The following is a 9,006-nucleotide window of genomic DNA, read 5'->3' on the forward strand; positions in this document are numbered from 1 at the left end:
CGATGTATTAGTCGGATACATCACTTTATGCGATCTATCGATCGGATACACCACTTTATGCTATGTATCGGGACGTTGAGTGATGTATCCGAAATCAAGACGCGATGTATTGAGACGTTGAGTGATGTATTTGAAACCAAGACACGATATATCAGGACGTAGAGGGATGTATCCGAAATCGGGATATGATGTATCGGGGCGTTTTGGATGTATACGGATTTCACCAAATTTAAGGATTTTTTGTAATTTGAAAAAAAATAGGAATATGATGTAATTAGCTCTTAACACTATAAAATTTGTGTAAAATCTACTCATTTTTACACTTCACATTGGCTCAATAATGTGAGTAAAAAAGTAAATCTACTGTATAATTGGTCCAAGTGCACACATATCTGCTTAGGGGATCACTATTTAAGATATAGCCATAATATAAAGTATTTAATGTTTAGCAGCCACTTCATATTAATCAACTTGACAATTTTTTTCCCCTTCAACCCATGCTGATTACTTGAGCTATATATGTAATTTGTTCTCTATCAAGTTTGCCATCTTTGTTTCCAACAATTTCTTCCACAAGTGTAGTATTGACTGGCTGGTCAACAATTATTGGATGCCGATTTTTTACGTTTCATCACAAAATATATACCATCCAAAAGTCCAAAATTACTCGCGACTTTTCCAATATTAATATTTTAGCTTGTTCGAGTTTGAGTTTTTTATCCCTTGGAAACCCTAACAATCCATATATGATGTTAAGCCCACTTATCTCTAGCCCATGAGCAAGCAATCTCTTCCATGTCCTCTTTAGAAAGGAACTATTCACTAGCTACCAAAAGAAACAAACAAAAATAGGAGACCCTTTTCACACCTTAAAATAGCGGCAACGCAAATTATAGAACTCCGACAATTAACTCAATATATAAACAAAGCAGATCACATGACACTTATTTTGTTTTCAAAATCCAATACAGAAATGAGGGGAAGAAGAAAAATATTTTCTATATATCAGTATCTAAACGATAAAGAGTGAGATGAAAAAAAACAATTGCCTTTTCACATTTTTGTCTACCAAAATAATTATTCTTTTCATTTTTTACTTGGATGATCTTGTTATGAATAGAGAGTATGGAGTCAATTCGACATATCAGGTCGTCTTTATTATATTTATACGCTATTTTGTAACGTGATCCTTCCTTGTCTTTTAGCCTAGAAAAGCTAATTATAGTATCTAGAAACCATTTTTTTGTTCAAGTAATTAAATACAAACATGTTTAGTCGAATGAAGTAATTAAATTGATGTATTGGGTCATTGATGCTGGTAAAAATATCCGATCTGAATAGTTGCTATACATGGCACCGACACGACGAGAAATATGTTATATGACAATAGTTTACGCACCATCGTGGTTTAAAAACATACAATTTTTTTTTAGTCGAAGGAAACTGCGAAGATAAACTCGAAAAAATGCATGCAATAGTTATTCATTATACTCTACGTCTCAATTAATATGACACAATTGAAATTTTGAGACTCAATCAAATTTTTCTTTCATCAAAATTTCTTTTTATGTTTTTCTTTTTTAATATTTTAGTTAGATTGTCAATTATTATGATTTAGAGTACTTTTAAAGTAGTTTCCAAACATATAATTTTCATTTAAAAACATCTAAGGCTTATGTATTCGAATTAACAGTTAAAATTTAATATCATTTTTAGATATATATATAAGTGGCTAATTATTTTTTTTTTACATAAATTTATTATGGAAAGGTCCATTAAGATGTTCATAATTAATGTATTTTTTGTCATCAACCGTTAATTTCTTACGCAAAGTAGTTACAAGATATAAACAAATATTACCAACATTCAAAATAATAAAGCAATAACTAAAGATTATGAATTTAAAAATAAAAGTAATAGCTAAAACGGATTTCATAATTTCGAAAAAATTATACACTAAATCTTGAATTTAAAACTAAAAGTCATAGCTAAAAAGGATTCCATAGATTCAGAAAAATCATACACTAATTAAATTAAAGTAGAACAAAAGAAATAATTTTTCTTTAAAAAAAAATTCAAAACACATTGAAGGAGGCACGTCGATATTAAAAGCCATAGCTAAAAAGGTTCCATAATTTCGAAAAAATTATACATTAATTAGATTAAAGTAGAAAAAAAAAATTAATTTTTTTCAGAAACATACTGAAGCAGGCACGTCGACGGAGAACTAAAAGTCAGAGCTAAAAAGGATTCTATAATTTCAAAAAAAATTAGACACTAATTAAATTAAAGTAGAACAAAAAAAAAAATTTTGAATTTTTTTCCTAAACGCGTTGAAGCAGGCACGGCGATTTTACAAGTCTGCTAAAAAAGATTCCATAATTTCGAAAAATTATACACTAATTAAATTAAGTGTAAATTTTATATATGTCATATATTATAGTAATATTTTCAAGCTATAGCAGTAGATTGAGACTTTCAAGTTATAACATTAAAAATTTCAGGTTCTAACAAATAATTTTTAAAAAAAATTGTTTTCAATAATTGAAAAAAGTTGTTTAAATAAAATAAAGAGATAAAAGAAAAATGAAAAAAAATGTTTTTTAATGAAAACAGGTAATAAACTGAAATTGTGGTGTTAATTTAATTTGAATTTATTGTAGATAGTTAATAAATAGCATGAATTAAGAGATTTAAACTAATTAAGATTATTGAGTATCCTTAATTCACTCAAATCAATTAAAATCAAATAAAAATTCAGATTTTATCTTCTTCTTTTTTCGACGTTTCTCTCTCTTCAATTTGCAACAAAAAAAATTCAACGTTTCTCTCTTCAATTTTCAACAAAAAAAATAATCTCACATTCGAGTAATTGAAGTTTTTTTCATCTTTGAAAATCTTGATTTTGTTGTGATGGACAACTACGTATCAATTTTAATCAAACATGGTGAAAGATGGGATCCTTCGGGCTAGTATTTATTATTGTTTAACGTTTGTTTTAGAATGATAGCGAAATGAAACAAAAATGATCACCTGTCGATTAATTAAAGATGGAGTCATCTTTTGTTAACTATTGATATCATATTATGTTTACTGTTGTGAAATGTAAAAAAATTAGTGTTTTTTTTGTTTATTTGTTTATTTTGTATACAGTTGTTGTTTTGTGAAATTATAAATTTAATGTAATTTTATGAATAAATTTGATAGAATAAATTAAATGAATTTTGTATGAAAGTGTGCTAATTATTCTGTTAATTATAATGTTGACGAATTTGTGAAAATTTATTTTATTTGTTAATGAATTTGATAGTATAAGTCGAATGAATTATGTATGAAAAGTGGTTTAAGAAATATAAAAAAAAAATAAATGGAATTTTTGACGAAGTGTATTACAAGCGTTTTAAATTGATATTAAATGTGAAATTGTTGAGTTTATATTAGTTTTGTTATTTCTGTATAAAGTTGGGTGACAATAATTAATTATTTGGGACGACAAATGTATATAGTTTGAATGAATAATCGTTTTGTATGAAATGTGTATTAAATGAGTATGAAAATGTATAAATTTGGTATGAATGATGATTGTTGTATGAAATGTGTATTAAATGTGAAATATTATGTTTTGTAATGTACTGTTTGGATGATATTTGTATGAAAAAATAATGACGAGTGTGTATAATTTTGTTGTTGTTATAATGATTTTTATGCATGAAATTTGTATTGTCTTTGGAATGAAAAGTTAATATTATTTAACATATTTCTAATTGATTTGTATAATGCTAGACTAATTGTTATTTTTTTTTTAATGAAACAGAGAATTATGTTGATTTTCAAATGAAATGAATTATATATGAAAGAGGGTTGCTGATGTGAAATTCAAAAGGTCCAAAGTTACTTGCAGTAGAAGTTGTCAAGTTGGCCACAACATGAAGCATGTTCAAATTATCCTGTGCAAAACTAATGATTGTTTATTTGTTTAGACTATATATAATTTTTATTTTATTTTGTCGTTTAGATTAATGTTTTGTTTTGATATGAAACATAATTGGTTTGAAGTGCATTATAAACTTAGTGTTTAATATACCGTTCGTTTTTTCTACACTGTTCATTAATTAATCATACAGATTGCATATTGTTAAAAATAAAATTTATTCCAGCTTAATACATAAGATAGTGTAAATATTAGTGATAATTATAAAAGGTAATTATGGTATCCTGAGTATTTAATTTAATGTAAGTTTACATGAATATTAATTTGGTTTTCAACTGGTGTCCTACTATAAATAAATTTAAAACAACTTGCAGTTAGTGTTTCATTCTTACACTAACTTCAGTTAGTTTCATGCACATATTAATCAAAATTTCATACACGTTTATCCAAACAACATGTATAAAAATTGATAAATTCATATAATCACACAATTTATACCATTTGTATATCAATATTATATCACAATTCATACAATATCCAACAATAAAATATTAAACTCATAGGCATACACGTATTAATCAGATTTCATACACGTTTCATCCTAAAACATGTTTAGAATAGAAAGTAAGCATAATGTGATTTTTTTTTTAGAAAAAATCAGTAGTTTGACAAATCATACCATTTTCATACCAATTTAATAATTTATACCATAAACACAGTTAATAGACAATCACACCAATGTTAAAACACAATTCATACCATTTGTATACCATTAATATATCACAATTCATAAATTTTTCAAAATCAAAACATTAAAGCGTAGTCATATACATATTAATCAGATTTCATACATATTTCATCTAATAAATGTACAATTTGAAAACACACTAATGTTTTCAAAATAGTATCTTGAAATTGTAATATGCAATCAGTAATTCATATGTAAATGGTATCTACATGAAAGAAAACATATGATACTATATATCATCAAATACTTAAACACAAAAAAATTGCCCAAAAGTTAAAAAAATAACTTTTTGTTCTTCTTGTTGTTGATGGTTTTGAAGATGCTCCAACTTCTACATTTGTTTTTTTTTTCTTTTTTTTCTTTTTGATTTCAGTAACAAAATCAAAATCGGAATCAGAAGGAGTTTCAACAATTTTCTCCTTTCTCTTCTTCCCTTTTTGATTTGCAGGGGTGACCTTTTTTTTTCTTCATTTTTTCTCTCTTTGTCGCTCTTTCAACTTAGATGAACCATCCGTTGTCGAATTTTGAATATTCGCCGGATTTTCAACAATTTTAGGTGGGGGAGGGGGGAGGGTTGAGTTAATATATTAAAATTTGAAACATGAACATCATTATTAGAAGTTCCTTCACCCAATTTGGGACTCTTTTGCGGCGTTTCAATGGGTTTCTTAGACATAATTTTGTTGGAAAAAAAATTGGACGAAAGATTGAATGTTGATGTAGTTGGCTGGTGAGAAAAATGGGAGAGAAGAAGGTGAAAGTGAGGTGATAGCGTGCATAGTTGGATAGGTGTGGGGAAAGGGTGGTGGGATTGACTAATGGGAGGTTATGAATGTAACATTAAATAAAGAAGTCTAATCAATGTAAAATCCATAAATATATGTAACTGAAAATTTTAGTTTTAAAAAAGGAACTAAAATCAAATTAATTAAATATTATTAATTAATAATATAAAAATATAAATAGATTAATCATTTATTAAATAAATTGAAATAAAAATTTGAATTAAATTTAATTTAATTGATATGTCATAACCCGTAATTAAACTGTTATAAGTAAGAATTTTTTAAGAGTAGGTTTAAAACTCGTAATATTGTATCTTAAATGTGTATATGGTGTGTTTTTTCCTTAAATTAAAGTAGAACAAAAAAATAAATTTTTGAATTTTTTTCCTAAGCACGCTGAAGTAGGCACGACGATTTTTAAAGTTTGCTAAAAAAGATTCCATAATTTCAAAAAAATTATACACTAATTAAATTAAAGTAGAACAAAAGAAATAATTTTTTATCTTTCTTTCCAGAAATACGCTGAAGCAGGCACGGAGACGTGCCTGCTTCAGCACTAACTGTCTCTTATATAATAAGAGAAAAAAAAATAGACACTAATTAAATTAAAGTAGATAAAAAAAATAAAATTTTGAATTTTTTCCGAAACATGCTGAAGCAAGAATGACGATTTTAAAAGACTACTAAAAAAGATTTCATAATTTCAAAAAAATTATACACCAATTAAATTAAAGTAAAACAAAAGAAATATTTTTTATTTTTTATTTCCTAGAAATACGCTGAAATAGGCACGTCGATGGAGATGTGCCTGCTTCAGCACTAACTATCTCTTATATAATAAGTGAATGTTTATAAGTACTAAATTTGATAGTGTAAAAAGGAACTGCAACGCCATTGTGCAAAAAATTAAGCTCATCTAAATATTATATCGATGCGCATTGTCGTAAGGAAATCGCTAACACTTTTGTCACAGTTAAGAGTTAGCATCAAATTTTAAAATATCTATTTAAATTTAGGGCAACTTACGGAAATAGCTACCATAATTAAAATAATTATTCTCCTTAACTACAATTTTAATAATTACCGATTGTAGCTATATTTTTAGTTGTTGTAGGAATGATCGTTTGTATAATTCGCTTCTTTTCAAAGTTGTATACAAAATTGAATTCAATTTTTCTTAAGGTAATGGCGGTAATATCGGTTGAGAAAATGCATACAATGTCATAATTCGCGGAATATTAAATCGTTAGACTTCATACCAAATATACCACATTTCCTTCGTAGTAGCAACCCAATAATCACACTTTGTTATACAAACTTATACAATGTTATACGTACTTTGAAATTGTTTTAAACTGGAATTGTTGCGCAATTGCATATTCCTCCATTACACACTTTAAGGGTAGCATTATTAATGTATACCTGGTCTACCTCCATTTAAGCTTGTTTGACAATAAACTGTACTTCCTAATAAATTGTATAAAAATGAATTATACAAGATACAATTTGAATACAGTGACAACAAATATAGAAACATACAATTTGAATTACAAAATACAATTATGAATTTATACAAATTTGGTACACTGTAACAAAAATCCCAAATCAATGACAAAAATATTTGCAAATATATAATTTGGATACATAAAAGGGCCCCTACATAAAATCAGCCTTATTTTCCTAAGTAATGTAAATTCTGAAATTGTATAACTATTATAAAACTAAACAAGTCAATATAGTTTATACAAAACACAAAACATCATAAATATACCATTCAAATAACAATATATAATTTCGAGTATAACTGAGAAAGAAATTTCAAAACAAGGACAAAAAATATACAAATATACATTTTGAATACCTAAAATCGGATTTCCTTTCCGATATAATATAAATTCTAAAATTGTATAATTATAGTAATACTAGACAATTCGTTATAATGTATGCAAACATAAACATAAAAAATATACAATTTGAAAAAGCATATATACAAAAAATGAGTACACATGGAGATCCGAACTTTAAGAGTTTATACAAATTATAATATACAGATTATTTTTAAAAAATGCAGGAAGAAAGTAAAATCGCATAATTAAGGGTGTTCACGGTTTGGTTTAGGTCGGTTATTGGTCAAAACCAAAACCAAACCAACTTAATCGGTTTTAAAATTATCAAAACCAAACAAAATATAATATACATTTATCGGTTTGGTTGTTTTCAGTTTTGGTTTGGTTTGATTCGGTTATTCGGTTATTAACCATACATAAAAATAAAAGAAACAATTCATTCAAAACGTAAAAAAAGTTACAACAATCCATTCAAACAAAAAAATAGTTAGAATGACTGGCATTACATAACTTTTGATCATTGAATTTACTGAATAAAACTTCAAATATCACTATTTTGGCATAAAAGGAAGAGACAATGACATTTTCAGTCCCACAAAGAATTTCCATAGACACTCATATACATGAAACCAATAAGAAAAATGTTCTCACCTTGGACATTTTTTCTTTCATAAGTAAATTATAAATAAATTTTGAAGAAACATATATAAAATCTTTAAAATTGTTTATGAATCTAATATATTATGTATTTATAATAATAAAATTTATGTATATAACTTGTTGGTTTGGTTCAGTTATTTCTTCGATTTTTTTTAACAAAATTATAACCAAACCAAATACTATCGGTTCTTAACAATCTAAAACCAAACCAAACCAAAATCCAAATTAAATGGGTTCATTTAATCGATTTGATTTGATTTTTCGGTTCGGATCGGTTTTTATCCAAACCCTAAACACCCCTACGCATAATAGTAACCCTAAAAATCTTGTAGCACGATTTGAGAAGGAATCGATGAAAATTTTAAATTTTGAAATCAATTTGTTTTGAGTGATTAAAGGAGAAAATAAGGTAATGGATTATGAAGAGAGAGAAGGAATGAGCTTGTATATAGGAAGAGAGATAGCGTACACGTTTATACAAAATTGAAAAGTCACGCCACATAATTCTAACTTAATGTTAGAGGCGAGCTGTAATTTTCAGAAACTATAACTATAACCAATAATAAAGTAGTACATGTTTGCTTAAGTAGGTTTCCCTTAAATTTAATCATGTGATATCCCATTTTATCAAATTAAAAGTTACTATATTTTTTTTATCGATCTTACAAAAAGGGATAGATTAATTTAAGGACTATAATTCAGGAATAATTTTAATCTGTGAACCATCAAACATTAACGTCAACATTTTTTATACTATTAAGTAATCTTTACTTGTTATGGTAGATAATATATCTTATTCATATAATTTAAAATTTCATATTTTAAAAAAGACTTACTTGTAATATTTTTCAAATGACTTTGATATCATACGTAACTATAATTGCTTATACAGATGAGATACAAAACTTATTACTATCAAATCTTTTAATCTTGTGTATTTCAAGGTTATCACTGTACTTGACGGCGACCATCCGGGTTACCCAGCTAAGCAACATTGATACGAAATAAACAATAAATAAATAATATTGGTCCTAA

The sequence above is a fragment of the Solanum verrucosum genome, unplaced genomic scaffold (assembly GCF_900185275.1).
Source record: "Solanum verrucosum unplaced genomic scaffold, falcon-dt-bn FXZP01000261.1, whole genome shotgun sequence".
In the NCBI taxonomy this organism is placed as follows: Eukaryota; Viridiplantae; Streptophyta; class Magnoliopsida; order Solanales; family Solanaceae; genus Solanum; species Solanum verrucosum.